General features: G+C 36.9%; 1 protein-coding gene and 1 non-coding gene across 2 annotated transcripts in view; both read right to left on the reverse strand.

Moving 5' to 3' along the window:
• Positions 1–23,815, reverse strand: part of TBCA (tubulin folding cofactor A) — a 98,557-nt gene that overhangs the window by 52,336 nt on the left and 22,406 nt on the right. The window lies entirely within an intron of this gene.
• On the reverse strand, positions 19,277–19,380 carry LOC131756456 (U6 spliceosomal RNA). Its single transcript, XR_009335639.1, has one exon. It is a non-coding gene; the product is annotated as a U6 spliceosomal RNA (small nuclear RNA).

Genomic DNA, 23,815 nt, shown 5'->3' on the forward strand with positions numbered 1-23,815 from the left:
AATAGTTGTATCTTGATGACAATATACATCTACGTAATGCTTTACAGTTGAGCTGCTTGCACAATAGTATCTCAATTAATAGTCATCCTGTGTCAGCGCATTAAAAATCATATAGATGATGAATATTAGAGATCTATCCAACATTCTGCAACAGAAACAGTGGAAATTAGTTGTGCCCACTTAAACTAAAGGCATATGTATATATGGTTTCTGAAACCTAGAAAGGACTTTTGGAAATATATGAGAATAACATCCCCAAAAGTTTTCTAAAGATAGAGCTTATAACTGAACCTTTTTCCTGTTTGTTTAAACCAATAGCTACAGCCATTCCTGAAGTTTTTGACATAAATATGAAAAAGCTCATGTTGCTAAGGAAACTATCAGAAGTCTATCTGCTAGGTGTGAACACTCACATTTGCAGATCTGATTCTTAGACTGAAAGTATGACCAAAAGCCTTTGTTAACAACGACAATAAAAACAAAAAGCGGGCAGTCCTTTCCTTATTAAAACACGAAAGACTAGCCATCTCCAGTGACTGTTTTCCAGCTTTCTTTGGCAAATAGTGCATTATTTGTTAGCAATGGGATTATTTATGTGATGGGAATTTTAAAGAAAGTAGAGTATTCCATAAATCAGCTTATATAAGAAGTAATTTACCAATTCTCCTACTCAGGTCAAATAAAATTTAAGCCAATGGAATGTCAGGAGATCTGAGTTTTAGTTCTAATTCTTGACTACTTTGTAATGTGATCTTGGGTAAGCTGCTTAATTTCTCTGGGTCTCAGGTTCAACATCTGTAAAATGAGGGGGCTGGACTAGATGATCCCTAGGGTATGCTGCAGCTCAGAAATGGAAAGGAAGAAACACATCTTAAATTCATTTTATTAATAGTGGAAATCAAACCATCAACAGAGACTGATCATTTTCTCTATTTATTTACAAAGCTGATAAATAATATTCTGAAACTGACCCTAAAATGCTTAGTTGGGTTTTCAGTCAATAAATCTAGCACTTAAAGTTTAACTATCAATTTCGTTTCTCTTTACTGATATATCTTTCATCCTTACATCTCAAAAGTTGCCATAAAATTTCTTGTTTCTTTGCAATTCATGATATAATTCATCCCACTCTGGTGTTTCATCAATTTAACGGTTCTAATTGCCTTATTATCTGCTCTGGTGCAGTAGTAAAGCCTCTGAACATTTCATTTACCTTACCAACAAGAAATCCCATATATCTCAGCCTTAAGGGTATTACCTCTACCTCTTGGATGAGCAGAGGCATGAAGAACTTAAGCTCTCTGGAAAGCCAATATAATCTATCACTATTTAACTGTTTTGTCAATGTTTATGCCTGTCTCAACTCACATTTAATGGGGCTTTTTATTGTTATTTTCCACTATAAAATTTTGAAGATACCTAAATGTCACTAATTCCCTTCTAAGTTTAGCATGTCTATTGCAATGTTACTTACCTGGGAGACACAGTAACATGGTACAAATGAATGGGCTATGGAGTTAGGCAGACTAACTCCAAATCTTAGTTCTGACCTTTGCTATTTACATGACCTTAAGCAAGTTACTTGCTTCTTTGAGGCTGTTTCCCCAAGTAAAATAGGAAGACTAACTACTCTACAACACTGTAGTGAATATAAAGTAAGTACAGTTCCTGATCTGATGCTGCACACATAACAAGTATTCAGTAACTGTTACTCATGTCCTTCCCATACCAAGTACTCCCACTTGGCTGTGATTCTGTTTGTTGAGCTGGCCAGTTTGAAAATAGATTTTAGTCACTAGCTACCTCTTTAGGAGTGTTTCCAAATGGCTGGTTGTAACCCATTAGTCAGGGTTCTAATCCATGACTCCTGAAATCAATTCAGCAGGTTTTGGTCAGCACTGTTTTAATGGAAGAGAACAGAATGGAACTGGAAATATCAGAGTACATTATATGTGCTAAAAATAGGAATATTTTATTAAACTTTTGTTCCAGTTTTATAAATGTGTGTGTGTGTGTGTGTGTGTGTGTACTGTGCCATGATGCAAAAAAAAAAACAAAAAAAAACACACGTCTACTTCTTACTCTGGGTTGCATCAAAAAAGTTTGAAATACACTGCTCTATAGAGAAGGTCAATTATCTTTAGTTGGATCACTTCCCTTTGCAGCCCATCTTTTCCAGGGAATGTCCTACTAAGACCAGTATTTCAGTATCTCAAAGTCAAGAAGCCCACCAGCACTATTCCCCTACAGAAAACAGTTATATATATATTCCTGAGGTTACCTACATTGTTAATAAGACCAAGAGGCAGAAATGATACCCTTTGAAATACTTCTCTTAACTACTCATCAAATCCTCCTTTCATATTTTACTTCTTTTGAAACACAGTAGCAAGTAAAAGGCTCCTTGGGGGCCTTAAAAATATAAAAATTAAAAAAGATACTAAAGAAAGTTACAACCAGAAACCCAGTTATTCAAATAAGAATTCAACATTAAAATCTAAAATGTATTCCATAACCACAACCCCTTCAGTAAAATACATTAATCTTTGGGGGAGAATATTTTATCTTTTAAAGCAGATACAATTTTTTTCTTTTATTGTTAATTTTTTAAAATATTTATTGGAGTATAGTTGATTTACAATGTTGTGTTAGTTTCAGGTGTACAGCAAAGTGAATATGTTATACATATACATATATCCACTTTTTTTTTCTAAGATTCTTTTCCCATATAGGCCATTATAGAGTAGTGAGTAGAGTTCCCTGTGCTATACAGCACGTTCTTACTAGTTATCTATTTTATATATAGTCATGTGTATATGTCAATCCCAACCTCCCAATTTATCCCTCCTTTCCCTTATCCCCTGGTAACCATAAGTTTGTTTTCTACATCCATGACTATACCTCTGTTTTGTACATAAGTTCATTTGTATCCATTTTTATAAGATTCCACATATAAGTGATATCATATGATATTTGCCTTTCTCTGTCTGACCTACTTCACTCAGTATGATAATCTCTAGGTCCATCCGTGTTGCTGCAAATGGCATTATTTTGTTCTCTTTCATGGCCAAGTAATATTCCATTGTATATATGTACCACATCTTCTTTACCCATTCCTCTGGTGATGGACATTTAGGTTGCTTCCATGTCCTGGCTATTGTAAATAGTGCTGCAATGAACATTTGGGTGCACATATCTTTTTGAATTATGGTTTTCTCTAGGTATATGCCCAGAAGTGGGATTGCTGGGTCATATGGTAGCTCTATTTTCAGTTTTTTAAGGAACCTACATACTGTTCTCCATAGTGGCAGTACAATTTACATTCTTACCAACAGTGTAGGAGGGTTCCCTTTTCTCCACACCCTCTCCAGCATTGTTTGTATATTTTTTGATAATGGCCATTCTGACTGGTGTGAGGTGATACCTCATTGTAGTTTTGATCTGCATTTCTCAATTAGTGATGTTGAGCATCTTTTCACATGCTTTTTGGCCATCTGTGTGTCTTCTCTAGAGAAAAGTCTATTTAGATCTTCTGCCCATTTTTTGATTGGGTTATCTGTTTTTTTGATATTGAGCTCATGAGCTGTTTGTATATTTTGGAGATTAATCCCTTGTTGGTTGCTTAATTTGCAAATATTTTCTCCCATTCTAAGGGTTGTCTTTTTGTTTTGTTTACGGTTTCCTTTGCTGTGCAAAAGCTTTTAAGTTTAATTAGATCCCATGTGTTTACTTTTGTTATTATTTTCATTACTCTGGGAGGTGGATCAAAAAAGATCTTGCTGCTTTTTTCCAACTGCGGGGATGGAGGTGGGCCTGGCAGGTCCGCACGGCCTTGGGGCCGGAGCCCAGGTCCCTGCCCGCCCCAGTGCCGGCCTCCAGCCAAGCCCTGCATCTCCATCCCGGGTCACAGTGGCCGGAGGTGTGCCCGTGTCCACAGGACAGGCAGGCACAGAGGTCGCTTGTGTTGGGGTGGGGGGTGTGACGAGGTTCCAGCGCCTCCACAGATCATTGCGGGTCCGGGCCTGGAGGCACCGCAGCTTGCTATGCTCTCTGCACTTTCCTGGCTCTGAAACCTCGAGAACACAGCTAGGCAGCAGTAGTTTAATGCAGAGTTTGCCTGCTGGGAACTAGAGGCCTGCTAGGGTCTCAGTTCTTGACTGGTCCTGGAACATGACGTTGCCAGGCATGTGATGGCAGCAGGTAGGAGTGAGCCGCTGGTGCAGTGATGAGCAGGAAAGGAAGGACAATGGCTGTTGGCCTGTGAACGTAGGAAAGAATGACCAGCCAACACAATCCAGACCAAGGTCCATGGGCCCAGCTTGGTCCTGTGTGGCTGGTCAGTAGAATAGACCTGCAAGTGTGGCTCTTGTCACTTTAAGACTGGCTTCAGGACAGATCCTGCTGATAAGCCCAGGGCACCGCCCTCAGTTCTCCAGGAGTGCGCTGGAGTGGAGCCAGGGGTGTGTGCCCAACTCATAGCACAGCAGCCACGCACGTCCAGTCTGCTTGCAAGGGCAGTGGAGAGCTGGGGGAAGTCATGGCCTTGGGAATGTCCTCTGATGAAAAAGAACCTGCAGGCTTATAAAATAACTTTTGTGTGGAACATTGGTGTGTTGAAAAGCAGTTCTGCGTGCTTTTCCCCTTGGTGCGGATCAGCAGTGCTGAGGCAGCAGGCATGACACAGAAGTGTGAGCAGAGACGGTCTGGAATCCCCAAACTCCAGGGAAACTAAAGGTGACAGCCAGCCTAGTGAAGAGTACAGGAGTTGGGGGCCGGTGGTGGTGGGGCAGGAAGGCGCCCAAAGGCAGCGGTGTCCCATCTGTGGTGGTGGCAGCCCAACAGGTGCCCCTTGTCGCAGGGATCTAATCCTGGCTCCAGCGGGGTGATCAGGGGAGCTTCAATGTCTTCTGGGTGAGCAGACCCCATAGTCCTGAGCTGTTCTTCGCTGTGTTTGGTCATCTCCCCCCATCCAAGGGGAGAAATCTAGATGAGGTTTAAGAATTAGTGCTTTAAGGATGTGGATCTCGTAGTTGAAATCTTGGAACACGTGTTTTCAGAACAAGGTGTTAAAGTGAATGGAAGAATTTAATGCCTTTTCAAGGAGCGTGTCTCCATGTGGGCAGAACTAGAAAATAAATGGGTCTTAAAAAATAAAAATAAAAAGATCTTGCTGTGATTTATGTCAAAGAGTGTTCTGCTTATGTTTTCCTCTGAGAGCTTTATAGCGTCTGACCTTACATTTTAGGTCTTTAATCCATTTTGAGTTTATTCTTATGTATGATATTAGGGAGTGTTCTAATTTCATTCTTTTACATGTAGCTGTCCAGTTTTCCCAGCACTACTTACTGAAGAGACTGTCTTTTCTCCATTGTATATTCTTGCCTCCTTTGTCATAGATTAGGTGGCCATACGTGCATGAGTTTATCTCTGGGCTTTCTATCCTGTTCCATTGATTTATATTTCTGTTTTTGCACCAGTACCATACTGTTTTGATTACTGCAGTTTTGTAGTACAGTTAAAGCAGATCTAAGTTAAATGGAAGTTGGGGGAGGGCTGTTAGGGAAGGCTTTTTCATGAAGATGATGTCAAAATTAGGATTTGATGAATGAGTAAGAATTAGCAGAGCAAAGAAGAGGGAAAGGGTACTTGACAGGAGTAGCAAGCAGGGTGGCAGCATTTTAGGTACCAAGAAGAGCACAAAAGATTCTAAAGTGAGAGAGAATATGGAAAGTTGGCTTGAAAATTACGTAAGGCTGATTCATTCGGTGTGGAGGAGAAGAGCAGCAAAAGATAAATAAGAGAGTAAGGGCCCAGAACATAACCTTATAAGGTCATACTAAAGAATTTGGATTCTTCCTAAATGTATTTAATAGACGTGTCAGGTGAGTGACCTACTCAATCACATTTACCTTTTAAAAAGATTATTTAAAAAAATCATTATGATTGCAATATGGACAATGTAATAGAGAGGGGCAGGGCTAGGGCAAGGCAGCTAAGGGGAGTGTGATCGTAATACAGGAGAAAAATGGTTGTGGTCTAGTCAAGAGTGGTAGCTGGGGGAATGACGAGTTATAGATAAAATTAATGATTATTTTAACCAGGGTAAATAATGGATGTGGGAAGATAAGGGAGCAGGAGAATTCAAAGGTAACTGGGCAGATGGTGGTGTGGTAGTGCCAGTGCCTAAGATAAGGAGACCAGGAAGTGTGTGGGGGAGAGAAAATATAAAATTAGGACCTTGTTATACTGGAGGTGCCTATGTGACATTAAAGTGGAAATGTCCAGATGTACCCAGACCTGGAGTTCAAAAGGAAGATATATATGAGGGAATCAGGAACATACTGATGTGGGGTCATAGGAGTGAAGGAGGCTGCTCATTGGAGTGTTTACAAAGTGAAAAGGGAAAAAAGCCCCAGGTAGAGCCCCAGAGAACATTTGAGAGACGGTAAGCTACCAAGAGGTATTGACACAACTGTCTTTTGTTAAAATTGGTATATAATTGACATATATCATCATCGTATTAGTTCGGGTGTACAACATAACGATTCAACATTTATATGTATTGCACAATGATCCCCACAATGCCCACCACCATAGAGAGTTACAAAAATTTTTTTCTTGTGATGAGAAATTTTACATCTGTCTTATTTACCACTATATCCCTGTCATGCAGACAATATCTGTCATATATCAGTGGCTCAATAAATTTCTGTTACATAAATAACAAAGGAAGAAAAGAACAAAAATAAGACTAAGGAGGAGCAAAGAGGTAGAAGGGAAACCAGAGTACTGCAGTATCACTGTAGCCATGAAAGAAAATAGGATAGAAAGCTTTTCAAGGAGGGGAAAGTAATTCTGTCAACGGCCACTAGTAAGTCAAGATAAAGACTGTTAGATATTATGAGTGACCTTTGTTTCAGTGCTGATGAACTCTTTCGACAAGTCTGGCTCCTAGGGAGGAAAATGAGATAAAGTTTTTTTTGCTGTTGATTCTTTAAGATATTAGTGACTTCAGCATGTTTGAATACTTTGGGGAATAAACTTGTAGAGATTAAAGAGAAAAGACAACACTTAACAAAGGGATGGGATTCGGTACACAGATAGAATGATGCCTTTTAATAAAAAGTTAAGATCTTTGATTCTAAAAAGAAGTAATGAGTACAGTAAGAATAAAGATGCATGTAAATCTCTAGGTTTGATGGAGCTTGGGACACAAAGAGCATGTGATTCTGTCATTAGCCAGGAAAGACTTCAGGAAACAAGTAATGATTAAGAAGAGACCTAAAAATTGAGGACTAAGTATTATTCAAAGCAGTATGCTGGGGAATGTTCTAGTCAGAGGAAACTGCATATTTAGAAAAGGGCTGAAGGGAGATTTTATATTAAATAATTGATATATTTACCAATCCTGAAAACACAGACTAGGGAAATTAGCTTGAGCCTGGATTTAACCCTTGGCTAAACTTCCTTTACTCCTCAGGCTGCTGCTGATAAGGTTCAGGGAATACTTTCTACCCTGAGAGGCCACTCTAGTTATCCCAATCAGGACTCTCTCTAACAATTATGGGTTAGAAATATTTGAAGAACTGAGCACTGATTCATCAGCCTGTCATTCAGCTATGAATCAAACACTTTTTGAATAACTATTAAGTTCAAGGCACCATCCTGGATTCTGAAGACTGCAAAGAGAATAAAGCATGTTGTGTCACTCTCAAAGAGCTTAAGTCCCTTCATGGGTAGAATAAGTGAAATGTTACTTGAGGCCCAGAGCCCAAAGCAAATATTTACTCCTTCTTTCTACCCCTTATTCCCCGTCTTTCTGTTGTCTTATGTCTCTTTTTTTTTTTGCGGTTCACAGGCCTCTCACTGTTGTGGCCTCTCTCGTTGCGGAGCACAGGCTCCGGACGCACACGAACCTGCGTCCCCTGCATCGGCAGGCGGACTCTCAACCACTGCGCCACCTGGGAAGCCCTGTCTTATGTCTCTTTCCATCTACATATCTCTCACTGATCCCTCCCCTTCTTCTCCCAACCTTGCTGGTCATAAAATTAAAGTGTAGAAAAATTTTAATATTTATTCTACTTAGTAAATGCTATTTCATATTTCTAAGATCTTTAAACAAAAATCAGGTAATGTCAACGTTTTATATTCTAAAGAAAAGAAAATAAACTAAGTTATTTCTATAAAAGGCCCTCAATGATTTTTTTTCCCTATATGTCATTGGTCTCCAAGAAAATACAAAAGACATTTGGGGACTTAACATTTGAAGACTTTACTCTCAGTAAATACCCCAAAATGTTCATGTAATATAACTTTAGTTTTGCTGAAATACAGTTATGGTTATGAGCTGTGTGGTATTCAGGAACAAGTCACCAATATGGTGAATGAGTCTGACAACTGTCCAGAATCCAATCTCAACGTAGCTGTTCTGTTCTTTCTTTTGTCTGTGTGTGTGATATAACTCTAGTAAATGAACTAACCACAAACCAACAAAAACCCATTTTGTTTCTTTGAAGAAAAAGAGCCAGAAAAGAAAGTCAATTGCTACTGGCAGTGATAACAGTAAGTAAAGGAATCTAAGAAAATTACTGCATTTGCAAACGTGAGGGATTTGAAAAGATCTTGGAACACATTCCTTAACAAAGCATAAACTGTCTATCGTATTTTCCTCCACTTCCATGCCATTTTCTAGCAACATGACAAATAACAGCTGGAAAATTAATTGGTCTGAGACCTGGAATAACTATCAGAGTTCTTAAAGATCTGATAATCAACTACAGAATTAAGGTATTTAATCACAACATTAGACTCAAAAGACTAGCTAGGAAAAATAAATGCCAGAGTCAAAAGTTATTGCCTTACTAAAGGATAGCATGTTAACGGTTAGAGGCATGGACTAAGAAACCTAAACCCTAGATTGGAGAGCCTCTACTTTGCCACTTAATATCTGTGTACCCTTTTGAAAGTCTGTTATCCAGGTCCTTGCTGAGGCAGACACTAAAATGGGATTAAACTTGCGAGGATTCTGTCAGTGCAAATATCCATGAGAGAGAAAATGGGAAGGGAGCTGAAGAAGGCTGGGAGGGTCATCAGACCATGATGCAAGTCTGAGCTTGAATGAAAGAAAGAGTGAGGAAAGGTTAGCAGGAAGCATCCTAGACAGCCATACAGTTTTAGGAAGGTTTGGCAAGGCCACTGGGGAGTCCTCAGGCCAAAGCTGGCTGTTACGGGAATCCCATTTCCCCAGGAAAAGGTCTGTCTGCCACTAGCTGTCAGCAGCTCATGGGAAGCAAGGCTTTGGGAAAATGTAGTAACATATTTCACAGTCCAGTAGCAGGGGCCCTTGGTTAATTATACTCCCTGCATTTGCAAGTCTTCAAGTTCCATTCTCAAGGCCACCACAACCTCTTCTGATTTTCACATCTATAAATTCTCTATTTTTGTCCTTCCTACTTTACAAGTTGTCCCAAATATCATGATAGGCACTAGGGATATAATGGTGAAAAAAGAGTGACACGGTCTCTGCCCTCAGAAAACATACACTCTAGTGGAAAGATCCAGAGAAGCAAAGAGACAATTAAATACTGTGTGGATTAGTCAGACTGTCACTCACCTACAAATCTAGACTTCTTAGTATGACATACACAACTGTATACTAAATTATTTTATCAACCATTCTCTTACTATCTCCTCAGTACCCACATACCCTAGATGCTCCAACCATCACAAACGTTTTTACTCACTCCTGAATATAATATACTGATTCACACCTCCATGCTTTTATACATATAGTTCTTTATAGAATGTGACTTCTACAAGATCCCACTCAAATGTCAGTTGTGATAAGCCTCCTCTAACCCTAGAGCAGTGGTTCTCAACAAGGACAATTTTATTCCCTACCTACCAGTGGAGCATTTGACAATGTCTGGAGACCATTTTGGTTGCCACAAGTGTGTGTGCATGTGTGTGTTGGGAGGAGGGGTGGAGAGGGAAGGTGAGCTACTGACATCTAGTGGGTAGAGGCCAGGCTTACTGCTAAACACCCTACAATATAAAGGACAGCCTTCGCCCAGTCCCCAACAAAGAATTACCCAAGGCAAAATGTCAAAAGTGTAAAGGTTGAAAAACTCTGTTCTAGAGGCAGTTTGTCATAACCTCACAATCTCGTTCCCAAAAGAGAATTTCAGCCTTTAGAAGCATCTCAAACTTGCCACTCAACACCTATTTCAATATTTCTAATTTATGAAAACAAAATTTCAGCCAAGTGGGACATTAAATTGGAGAATACATTTCAAAAATAAGATGGAAAAAAAGGATTTACCTTATTTTACTTTTACAGAAAACATCTATTCCAGGAGAAGAGAAGATTAATTGGTATCATAATATGCACTTGACCTTTACCAAAAAAAAAATATTTCTAGCAAAAAAGCTACGCCCCAATACAACCTTCAGTAATAAACTTAACTCCTATGCCTAAACCTACTTTCAGATATTAACTTGGTAGTCATAATAATAAATCCACAAACTGTAAAAAGCAAACTCTCATAAATATGTTTCATTTTTTTCTTGGTTTTGAACTGGCATGAGAAATAATAGAAATTCACTTTGCGTATATATCATTCATTCCTGTGGTCACAAAAAAATGTACCATCTAAACCACAAATTAGGTACTATGCTTTTGTTTTCACTTTAAAGAATTATGAAAGGCCCCAATTTTTGGTGAAGTCTTAATTTATCCAAATTACATACATCGCAACATTATTTAACCCAGTCAATACATTCTTCAACATTTACTTATATCATGCAATCAGCTTCTTCAAGATAAAACTGTTTTGAAAACCAACTCACATCTCTATTAGCTTTGTATCTGCAATTACTATGAAGCATGAAACAAAACATCCAAGAACTATTTTCTAATCTCTTCTCTAAAGAAGTACTATTAAAAGCAATGCATCTAAACAAAACTTTATTATTCTAACTTATAGGAAGTCAGCGTTAAAGTTTACTTATATTTTAAAGGAAATTACATTTTTAAATTCCTTCCTTATACATAAATACATATACATATAGGCCAAATCTTTAAGAATAAGATTTATTTCTAGAAAATAACCAACTATTTATAATACTTATAATTTCACAGATACAATACTACTGGAAATTTTCTGAAAAAAATCTGGCCTTATTATGTTAAAAACTATCTTAAAATGATCACTTTTACTATATATAATGTTCTCTTTGTCAACAAAAAATATAGCATTTATTCCTCCCATATGACTTCTATAAAAAATTTTGGTAACAATAATCAAAATGTAATGTAAAATCATTTCTTATTACATTAAGAACTTATTTTGAATTTTTAAATTTTATTTATTTTTTTGTACAGCAGGTTCTTATTAGCTATCCATTTTACACATATTAGTGTATATATGTCAATCCCAATCAAGAATTCTTAAAGAGTACATGGACTCTAAACTTTCAGGGCAGTTAGCATTTCTCAAAAGTATTCTGGAAAATGCACTGAGTTATAAGATCAAATATATCAAGTGGCTATTACAGTTCACTGATGTATCAAAAGCTTAGAAAATGAATATAATAGTGTTAGTCTTTCTTTAAAAGGCTAATGTCTATTAACAGCTAAAAACAGGGCACAGTAGGGGGTTAATACGTTGTTGTCTGAATCACTTTCATCAGTTTAAATACCTATTAGTCCTTATTAGCAATGTGCTAGCAAGGTGCTATTGGTCTTTTAAAGTCTATTCTGCTTATTCTTAGTCTCTTTGCCCAGATAGATTATTTGGCAATAGTATTTGAAACATAAAGTTTAGATATGTATTTTCCTTTAGATTTTTGAATTTAAGATTTGTATTTGAAAAATGTTTTATCCTTTTAGGACTCTGTTCGAAAGTAATTTAAATTGTTGAGCACATGTGTACACCTAACCTGTTATTATCTTATAATTTTCCACAGTATTCAAGTACTCTCCAAAATTTCTCTTATGGGGAGATATCAAGGTGAATCTTCTCAAAAACCAAAGCAATTCATGTGCTCTCCTAAGTAAGTACACTAATGAAGAACTGAATAAGAAAGCAATGTTCACAAAGTAAAACTGGACTATTTATTAAACTAACTTAGTTCTAGCACAACCAATAGTTATTCTTTGGGTATCATAAATGTATGGTTTAAAAACTAAAATCCAAATAAAGAACTGAAAAATAACTTACTGTCAAAGTTTACTAAACCTAGTTTCAAGGACCAAACTTTGAATACAATCTAACAAATTATTTTTGGTAGTAGTTTAGAACAGAAAAGTGATTTTGAAGAATTCACATTTGTGCAATGACCAAGTGTAGTGTAGTAATTGTAGAAAGTTTCCTAGTTCTAACTCTACTAGTAATCAGCTGGATAATCTGAAGCAAATTATCTCCCTCTCTTGACTGTTTTTGTTGGGGGGGTAGTGTTGGGAAAATAGGAGATAGAGAATCTCTAAGGGGTATTTCATCAGCTCTACAATTTAGTGTTTCAAAAGGAAAAGATTTTCTCCTTTTAGGATTAAAGTCAGAAGTGAAATTAATGTAAATTGTTTAGCATACCTGTATGCCTCATCTGTTCTTGTTATTTTCAACAATGTGGAAAGTACTCTCCTATAAAAACTAAACATACTTGGACATTTTCACTTACCCTGTTGAAGAGGTTCAGAGCAAGCCTCCCCAAAATGTGTCACCTTGGCATATGGATTATTTTGAGCTAAAAGGCAATAGAGACCCTGTGGACTCAAGAGAAACTTTTGCCCCTCACTTAACTAGCAAAAAGAATTTAAATGGGGGGTCTTTCCCAGAATCAGAATTATTAGCAGAAATAAATTTTACTGAGTGACCCATGTGTATGTGTATGGCAGGGCAAACACCTAATTACCAAACATCTGTTCTTCTTATTGTCCTGTGAAATGTCCTTCCCCTCTTTGATGCCACAGACCCTTTCCCACTCCTCCTTAGCTCAGGATAGCATATATACAGTTGACCCTTGAGCAACCCAGGTTTGAACCACGAGTCACCTATACATGGATTTTCTTCAATAAATAAACCTGTACCTGCCAGTTCCACACCCACAGATTCAAACAACTTTGGATTATGTACTATGTTTATGATTCTCAGTTGGCAGAATCCACAGATGAGAAATCTGCAGATACAGAGGGCCGACTGAAACAAACATTCAAGAATTTTGGTATCTGCAATAAGTCCTAGAACCAATCCCCTGCAGATATTGAGTGACAACTGTACCTCACTTTACCTTTCTGTCTTTGAACCTCTCATGTATGTGAGTTTCCTGTATGTATCAAATTTTATTTTATTTTCTTCTATTAATCTGTGTCACATCAATATGATTATTGGACCAGTCTAAAAAACCTTTGAAGAGTAGAGGAAAAATTTTCCTTCCCAACACTTTTGGCGAGCCAGCCAGGAGATCTCACCCGGTTGAGCACTACTCATCCCCAAAGTGCTGAAGTAGGAAGATTCTGGGACCTCTGACATGAGCCAACAAAAGGTAAGAATTCTTACCACATCAGACACCCGGATCTCTACCTGCAGAGCCTGGTGGAAGAATGGTGGTGAAAGTCTCGTTTTCTCCCTTTCTCAATTTAGATTAGCAGGAAAAAATACTTATGGAATGAGTTCCTTTGGTTTAGCAACTCTTGGTTATTTGGTATGAGTACTCATGGGTATTGTTGATCCTTTTCCTCACAGAAATGGTCACTGTTTTCTTGTTCTATGCCTTAAGAGCTGGGCGTTGTGACTAGTGAAAATATTCTCTCTGGTCTCTGCCATCCAGAAGGTACACTTACCAGGGTGCACCTGGTGGCCAGTTGAATAGACTAGAGTTTGGAAAATCTCTTTGTACTGGCTGTGCCAGTTCTCAAAGGAGTTTGTCCCAGTCCATAAGGGGCCTTTGCCATCTCAACCTTCGTGGCTTTCAATGAAGGACTTTACTTTTTAGATCATCTTTGGAAGTGAACTTTCTGAATCTTATAAGGGCTGCATCTTTTTGCACTCTCTTATGGGACACCCCTTTCGTCCCTGGTTATGCCATAATAAGAATGCTTATTGGTTTGACTCACTAATGAGATTAAATTGACTATATTTGAAAACAAAACTTTTTTTCTTTCAGAGAGATCTCTTATTCTAAATAACTGCATACTGAAAGACAAAGTTAAGTGGATACAAAGAAGTATAACAGCTAGCCTTAGGGACTCCCTTAACAAAAGAATAGAAATTAAACTTCACATCCAACATAAATTCCCCCTTCTGAGAATCCAAAGAGTTAAATGCACCACTTTCTGGCACACCTGCTATTTCATGTCTAAGAACTGCAGTTCTGGAAGCTGTAGACATCTTTTTCAAAAGGCCAACATCTTACCAAGCTTGTTTTCTGTTCTGAGAACTTGGCCTGGTAACCATCAGGCTGAGGACTCCGAAATATGGCTGGACAGAAATGTGGGTTGAACTCCATTTGCGGCTAGGGTCCTACCAAACTGCTGCCAGCACTCAGGAGAATTACAACCTAGAATTACAATGGCTATTATGAGGAACTGGATCATCCAACTGGATAAGATAATTCAAAAAATGCACTTAACCTACAGATTAGGAGAAAATATTTGCAAATGATGCAACTGACATGCAGCAACATGGATGGATCTAAAGATTATCATACTAAGTGAAATAAGTCAGACAGAGAAAGACAAACATTATATGATATCACTTATATGTGGAATCTAAAAAGTAATACAAATGAACTTATTTACAAAACAGAAACAGACTCACAGACATAGAAACAAACTTACTGTTACCAAAGGGGAAAGGGGAGGGGGATAAACTAGGAGTATGGGATTAACAGATACACACCATTATATATAATATAGATAAACAACCGTGATTTACTGTATAGCACAGGAAACTATATTCAATATCTTGTAATAACCTATAATAGAAAAGAATCTAAAAAAGAATATACGTGTGTGTGTATATACATGTATATATATACACACATACATATATATAAAAGAAACACTTTGCTATACACCTGAAACTAATACAACATTGTAAATCAACTATAGTTCAATGAAAAATAAAAAATGCACTTAAAAGCAAGGGCTTCCAAATCAAATAGAATGGGACACCTATTTAATTGGTATGCAGGAGCCTCAAAAAGACTTCAAAACCCCAAAATAGCTTCACTGAAAGATCTGTTATAAAAGGCTTATGAAAAAATGAAGACATGGGAGATACCTAAAACAGGAGGACATTGAGACTAACGTTACTCCTAGGGCTCCCCTCTATCCTTTTCCTCAGTACTCATGTTTCACTAATTCTCTATCTGAATTGCCTTTCCACTCTGAAGAGACTATTAAACACTTACCTTTTAAAGTAAGACCACTTGAGGCTACAGGTGATCCTCTTTAGGTATATTTCACTCCTTAGCCAAAGGCCAAACAAAGGACCATAGTTCAAAAGAATGTCTTAAAGCAGAGAGGATCCTCAAAAGTTTCTGTAAATGGATTACTTTCTGAGATTAGTGGATAAATAACACAGGCAGAAAATAAGATGGGGGCAACTGGTCTGACTGAACTTGTGCCCATAGCTGATATTCAGAGCCTGATAGAAAATTTTTTATGCTTTTTCCCCTATGTGAAAATAAAACTATGTACCCAGAGAGAAATAAGCAAATTGAGAATAATGTAGGTGGACAGGAGGATCAACCTATGACGTCATTTAAGTTACAACCCAAATCTTTTGAGGACAAATCACTGCAAAACTGGAAATGCTGCTCTAGAGGCCCATTCAAGTTCCATCCATCGCCAAACCTCCCCTATTAACTAAAAAAGCTTGTAACCTCTCTGAGAACTCTTATCCAGACCATCCCCAATACCTCAGAATGAAGGGAAAGAACAGAAACAGAGGCTTTTAAAAAATACAAAGTGTTATAGAAACACCCTTACCCAAAATCTAGTTCAAGGACAAATACAAATCTTAGGTGCCTTCTCACAGATACTTGTTTTAAGAAAAGCTTTAGCCATCTGAGCAGATAAACTTAACTTATTCCAACTGTTATTTATGACTAGTGAGTTTTGTATTGTCATACCTGATACATGGCAAAAATTTTTTTTCATAAGATCTCTGTTTCTATCTGTATGTTGATTGTATGTCTATCTATGAATGTTATAGACAAGGTACTTTTTTTTTTAACCTCTGAATGGTATTGCCAAAAGTCACTTGTAAAAGAGGACTATTTAATTGGCATGAAATCAAGCTTTTATAAATTAGGTATTTTTATTTTTTTGGTTTTTTTTGTTTGTTTGTTGCAGTATGCGGGCCTCTCACTGCTGTGGCCTCTCCCATTGCGAAGCACAGGCTCCAGACGCGCAGGCTCAGCGGCCATGGCCCACGGGCCCAGCCTCTCGGCGGCATGCAGGATCCTCCCAGACCGGGGCACGAACCCAGTCCCCTGCATTGGCAGGCAGACTCCCAACCACTGCGCCACCAGGGAAGCCCCTAAATTAGGTATTTTTAAATCTCAGAAACTAACTCAAATGTTTTTTCAAGTTTCTGTGATCTATGATAATTTCTGGTAAATAAGAGCTAGTTTAAGTTTGTTGGTTTATTAATACAAGCATGTCTTTTAGAGTTATCAGCATTAAGTATAATACTTTCATTCTTCCTAGGCTTAAAGTCAAATAAGTTCATGATATCTGTTACAAAATTTGTCAGCCAACAAAATAAATCAGGATGATGAGTGACATTGCCTAAGGTCTGATGAAGTTTTTGTAAGTAACCTGAACATGACTGTTAGGAACAAATGAATTAAATAAATGTAAATGAGGTAAGAGATTTAAGTGAACTTTTTAGTAATGAAAAAGTAATAAAAAGCTTTCTTTTATGATTAAAGAGTTTCCCAAATCTCCTTGGTAACTTACACCCTTAGAGTTTTGCTAAATTAAATAATGGTTAAGTTAAATTCATTGAATATCTAGATCATTTCTAAATAAGATAAAACACAGAAAAATTAATTACTAAACATAGGTTTATCTACTTTTGGATTTCTATTACAGAGAAACTAAAGAAAAAAAATGTGTATGAGAGCAAACATGTCTTCTGCCACAATGAAAGACTGTAATGTTTAAAAGGGTACATGTTTCTAGAAATTATTATATGTATTCATAAATTTGACAATCTAATGCTGGTTTAATAGTTCATAATTGCTTAATTCTTATTTCTCACTAGAAATTATGGTTTCTAAGGATTAAGAATTCTAGTTTATGTAATTAAGCCTATACATACAATATATAGGAAATAATAGGAGAAACAACTCTGTGTGCAAGAAAACTAGGATATGTTTTTGGCCAAGGAGAATATGAGATATAGAGATGTGTTTTTGCTTGGGGGGGGTATTTTTAACTTGTGTGGTCAAGAAGGCTAAAATAATGAATTTTATTATAAGAATTATGAAATTTAGCTTAAAAATCAACAATGTCCTTACTTAAAACTGGAACTTAATTTTTTTCATCTGTTAAAAGGACAAAGTTTTTTTGGACTATTGGTCATCTCCTGATAAGAGATTATGAAAGATTTTTTATCTTTTAAGTAATCTGCCTAGAAAGCCAAGATTTTGTGTATTTTAATTTTGTCTTGATCAGGTCTTTGATCACTTTAGGCAAACTGAGTCCTCAATATTAAAGGAGCTAAATTTTGCTTTCAACTGTGTAATCTTTTGTATTTGCCTTTGTAATCTTGTATTATCACTTTGGTCAAATAGATAATTAAGTATTGTTTCATAATGATCTGTGATCCTATTTAGTCAAGTGTCCAAACCTTTTAATATGTTTGACAAACTTCCCAAAACCAAATACTAAAGTCCTTCTGACCTCTTGCTAAATTTGGGATTTTTCAGAGGGCCCCTAAAACAACTCAAAGGATTTGCTCTCTCTTCTTATAAAAAGAGAGATGCTACATTAACTAGGCTTATTTGGTATGTTAAATTACGTGGTTAGCATTGTCAAATAAGTGATGCTAAAACCTTCTTAGGTTACATTTGTGTAGATCTATGTTATTTAACATAAATGCTTGTGAAATAATAAGAAATTCTTACAAATGTGATGTGTCTTGGTATTATGTTATCAGCCATAATTCTAGTTACTATCCTAAAATGTTGAATGTCACAGAAATAACCAAACTTCCTGGTTAATTCCATTATAATGAACTCTCATCAAATCTATAATAACGTATATTTAAATCATTTGTCATTTACAGTTACTGTTGTACTCTGATGCTTTACAAAAATGTTCCTGTAAAAATGTTTCATCTTCAAGGAGATTCACAGAAAAGACCTGAGAAATACTCTAGAATGCAGGTTTTTGATAACTTTAGGATCTATATAACATGGAACTAGGTAAAAAATACTAGAACTTTAATAGAAAACTGATTCATAAAGCTGCTAACCTAAGATGAAGATCAACAACAATTAATTACAAGAGACTAAATGAGCTAATAAGGATGATAATTTTTATGACTTCTCATGTTGGTTCTCTAATGTTTTGTTTTCCAGATATAAGGAAACCTTTCCTCTTAAGCTCACTGTAACTTTCAGCAATTTGGTAAATTATACCTTTGGAAGCAGAACTGAATCATTTCTTTCTTTCTCCCTATCCGATCCTTCCAGAATTTGGAGAACTCTTAGTGAATATTCTTATTTACATGGCGGTATAGTTATTTGCATAAATTCAAAAGAAATCTGCTCTACTTATAACAGGATACAACTGGAAACATTGGTTGTATTGCCAAGGCTTTGGCTGGAATGTCATGTTTGAGAATGTCCATAGACTCAGGTATGACCAAACAACTTTAAGGAATTAAGACTAACTTTATGGAGCCAATAAAGCCCCCTGGAAAAACAGCTTGGTAACTTGCTTACAGGGTTCACAGCAGCCTTACGAGATGAGTCAGGAAAGTCACTCCCTGGCAGGTACAGGTACCTTGGGATTTGGGGGGACCTCAAGAAGGGAGGAATTCACCCAATTCTACAGGTATTACATGAGAGTCCTATGACAAGTTCTTGGCTTGGCTTCCTGGGCTTGAGAAGTAATATTTTAGACTTCCACCTGAGACTCCTTTTTTTTTTCTTGTAATAACCTATCCTTTTAAAAAATACATCTTTATTGGAGTGTAATTGCTTCACGATGCTATGTTGGTTTCTGTTGTACAACAAAGTGAATCAGCCATATGCATACAAAAATATGGAACGCTTCATGAATTTGCGTGTCATACTTGCACAGGGGCCATGCTAATCTTTGTATCATCCCAATTTTAGTATATGTGCTGATGAAGCAAGCACTGAGACTCCTTTTGAAAAAGTTCTAGGAAAGGAGATTTAAAAGAGCCTATATGATCAATTGCTATTATTGCTGCACTTATGTAAATAACCAGAACAGGTTTATTGAATTTAGACTTATTTTGCAAACAAGGTAGTCTTACTTTGGCTACCTTTAGTTAAAATGGAGGTAATTTTTGAGACAAAATTATGTTTCATTAATACACCTTTGTGAATATTAGATTCTATACTACTTTTGTTTTTTTTTTAAATTGGGGTATAACTGATTTACAATGTTGTGCTAGTTTCAGGTGTACAGAAAAGTGACTCTGTTATACATATACATATATCCACTCTTTTAGATTCTCTGCCCCATAAACCATTACAGAGTATTGAGTAGAGTTCCCTGTGCTATACAGTAGTTCCTTATTAGTTATCTATTTCATATATAGTAGCGTGTATATGTCAATCCCAATCTTCCGATTTATCCCTCCCCCCCATTAGTCTCCAGTAACCATAAGTTTATTTTCTACAACTGTAACTCTATTTTGGTTTTGTAGATAAGTTCACCTGTAGCCTTTTTTTAGATTCCACATATAAGTGATATCATGGTATTTGTCTTTCTGTGTCTGACTTATTTCACTCAATATGATAATCTCTAGGTCCATCCATGTTGCTGCAAATGGCATTATTTTGTTCTTTTTTATGGCTGAGTACATATGGGTACATGTATCTTTTCAAATTATGGTTTTCTCCAGATATATGCCCAGAAGTGGGATTGCTGGGTCATATGGTAGCTCTGTTTTCAGCGTTTTAAGGAACCTCCATACTGTTCTCCATAGTGGCTGTACCAATTTGCATTCCCACCAATGGTGTAGGAGGGTTCCCTTTTCTCCACACCCTCTTCAGCAGTTATTGTTTGTAGATTTTTTGATGATGGCCATTCTGACTGGTGTGAGGTGATACCTCATTGTAGTTTTGATCTGTATTTCTCTAATAATTAGTGATGTTGAGTATCTTTCATGTGCTTTTTGGCCATCTGCATGTCTTCTCTGGAGAAATGTCTATTTAGATGTTCTGCCCTTTTTTTTTTTTTTTTTTTTTTTTGTGGTATGCGGGCCTCTCACTGTTGTGGCCTCTCCCGTTGCGGGGCACAGGCTCCGGATGCGCAGGCTCAGCGGCCATGGCTCACGGGCCCAGCTGCTCCGCGGCATGTGGGATCTTCCCGGACCGGGGCACGAACCCGTATCCCCTGCATCGGCAGGCGGATTCTCAACCACTGCGCCACCAGGGAAGCCCATTCTGCCCATTTTTTGATTGGGTTATTTGTTTTTTTGATATTGAGCTCATGAGCTGTTTGTATATTTTGGAGATTAATCCCTTGTTGGCTGCTTTGTTTGCAAAAATTTTCTCCCATCTGAGGGTTGCCTTTTTGTTTTGTTTATGGCTTCCTTTGCTGTGCAAAAGCTTTTAAGTTTAATTAGGTTCCATGTGTCTATTTTAAAAATTTTCCTTACTCTAAGAGGTGGATCGAAAAAAATCTTGCTGTGATTTATGTCAGAGAGTGTCCTCCCTATGTTTTCCTCTAAAAGTTTTACAGTATCCAGCCTTACATTTAGGTCTTTAATCCATTCTGAGTTTATTTTTGTGTATGGTGTCAGGGTGTGTTCAATTTCATTCTTTTACATGTAGCTGTCCAGTTTTCCCAGCACTAACTGAAGAGACTGTCTTTTCTCCATTGTATATTCTTGCTTCCTTTGTCATAGATTATGTGACTATAAGTGCATGGGTTTATCTCTGGACTTTCTATCCTGTTCCACTGATCTATATTTCTATTTTTGTGCCAGTACCATACTGTTTTGATGACTGTAGCTTTGTAGTATAGTCTGAAGTCAGGGAGCCTGATTCCTCCCGCTCCGTTTTTCTTTCTCAGGATTGCTTTGGCTATTATGGTCTTTTGTGTTTCCACACAAATTGGAAAATTTTTTGTTCTAATTCTGTGAAAACTGCTATTGGTAGTCTGATAGGGATTGCATTGAATCTGTAGATTGCTTTGGGTAGTATAGTCATTTTCACAATATTCATTCTTCCAATCCAAGAACATGGTGTATCTCCATGTGTTTGTGTCATCTTTTATTTCTTTCATCAGTATCTTATAGTTTTCTGAGTACAGGTCTTTTGCCTCCTTAGGTAGGTTTATTCCTAGGTATTTTATTCTTTTTGATGAAATGGTGAATGGGATTGCTTCCTTAATCTCTCTTTCTGATCTTTCATTGTTAGTGTATAGGAATACAAGAGATTTCTGTGTATTAATTTTGTATCCTGCAACTTTACCAAATTTGTTGATGAGCTCTAACAGTCTTCCGATAGCATCTTTATGGTTTTCTATGTATAGTGTTATGTCATGTGCAAACAGTGACAGTTTTACTTCTTTTCCAATTTGAATTCCTTTTATTTCTTTTTCTTCTCTGATAGTCGTGGCTAGGACTTCCAAAACTGTTGAATAAAAGTGGTGAGAATGGACATCCTTGTCTTGTTCCTGATCTTAGAGGAAATGCTTTCAGCTTTTCACCACTGAGTATGATGTTAGCTATAGGTTTGTCATATATGGTCTTTATTATGTTGAGGAAGGTTCCCTTTAAGCCCACTTTCTGGAGGGTATTTTTTTAAATCATAAGTGGGGGTTGAACTTTGTCAAAAGCTCTTTCTGCATCTATTGCAATGATCATATGGTTTTTATTCTTCAGTTTGTTAATGTGGTGTATCACATTGATTGATTTGTGTATATTGAAGACTCCTGGCATCCCTGGGATAAATCCCACTTGATCATGGTGTACGACCCTTTTAATGTATTGTTGAATTCTGTTTGCTAGTATTTTGTTGAGGATTTTTGCATCTATGTTCATCAGGGATACTGGCCTCTAGTTTTCTTTTTTTGTGACATCTTTGTCTGGTTTTGGTATCAGGGTGATGGTGGCCTCATTGAATGAACTTGGGAGTTCCTCAGCAATCTTTTGGAAGAGTTTCAGAAGGGTAGGTGTTAGCTCTTCTCTAAATGTTTGATAAAATTAGTCTGTGAAGCCATCTGGTCCTGGACCTTTTGTTTCTCGGAAAATTTTTAATCACAGTTTCAATTTCAGTACTTGTGATTGGTGTGTTCATATTTTCTATTTCTTCCTGGTTCAGTCTTGGAAGGTTGTATCTTTCTAAGAATTTGTCCATTTCTTCTAGGTTGTCCATTTTATTGGCATATAGTTGCCTGTAGTAATCTCTTACGATCCTTTATATTTCTGTGGTGTCAGTTGTAACTTCCCTTTTTCATTTCTAAAATTGTTGATTTAAATCCTCTCCCTTTTTTTCTTGATAAGTCTGTCTAAAGGTTTATCAATTTATCTTCTCAAAGAACCAGCTTTTAGTTTCCTTGATCTTTGCTGTTGTTTTCTTTGTCTCTATTTCATTTATTTCTGCTCTGATCTTTATGACTTCTTTCCTTCTACTAACTTTGGGTTTTGTTTGTTCTTCCTTCTCTAGTTGCTTTAGGTGTAAGGATAGGTTGTTTGAGATTTTTCTTGTGTCTTGAGATAAGATTGTATTGCTATAAACTTCCCTCTTAGAACTGCTTTTGCTACGTCTCACAGGTTTTGGATTGTCATGTTTTCGTTGTCGTTTGTCTCTAGGTATTTTTTGATCTCCTTTTTTATTTCTTCAGTGATCCATTGATTCTTTAGTAACATATTGTTTAGCCTCCATATGTTTGTGTATTTTAGAGATTTTTTCTGTAATTATTCTAATCTCATAGTGTTGTGGTCAGAAAAGATGCTTGATATGATTTCAATTTTCTTAAATTTATCAAGGCTTGACTTGTGACCCAAGATGTGATCTATCCTGGAGAATTTCCCGTGTGCACTTGAGAAGAAAGTGTGTTCTGCTGCTTTCAGATGGAATGTCCTATAAACATCAATTCAGTCTATCTTTTCTAATGTGTCATTTAAGGTTTGTGTTTCCTTATTAATTTTCTGTCTGTATGATCTATCCATTGGTGTAAGTGGGGTGTTGAAGTCCCCTACTATTGTAAACTGGACTGAGTCCTGAATTATTTTAATTTCCTCCAATATTTGGCTACAACTCTCCAAACTAATGTTTACCATTTTTCTCCCACCCTTCTGACTTGGAGCCATTGAGAACTAAACTGCCATTTTTCCAAAGCCATGCAAGCTAAAGTTAGACAACTTGATACAAACTTCAGAGAAATCGTAACAGCTCATGTATGGACAATCTTTGTGCCTACTGCTATATGGCCATTCAAAACAATCACCAAAGACATACAAACTGCAAACCAGGAAAATCTATGAGATTGTCACTGCCTGCCCTCACTCCATCTGAAGATACTTAGAGACAGACATCTAGAAATTCTCAGCTGCCTGCCTTCAGAATTCAGAAATTGGGATTATAGTCTGCT

The sequence above is a fragment of the Kogia breviceps genome, chromosome 4 (assembly GCF_026419965.1).
Source record: "Kogia breviceps isolate mKogBre1 chromosome 4, mKogBre1 haplotype 1, whole genome shotgun sequence".
NCBI lineage: Eukaryota > Metazoa > Chordata > Mammalia > Artiodactyla > Physeteridae > Kogia > Kogia breviceps.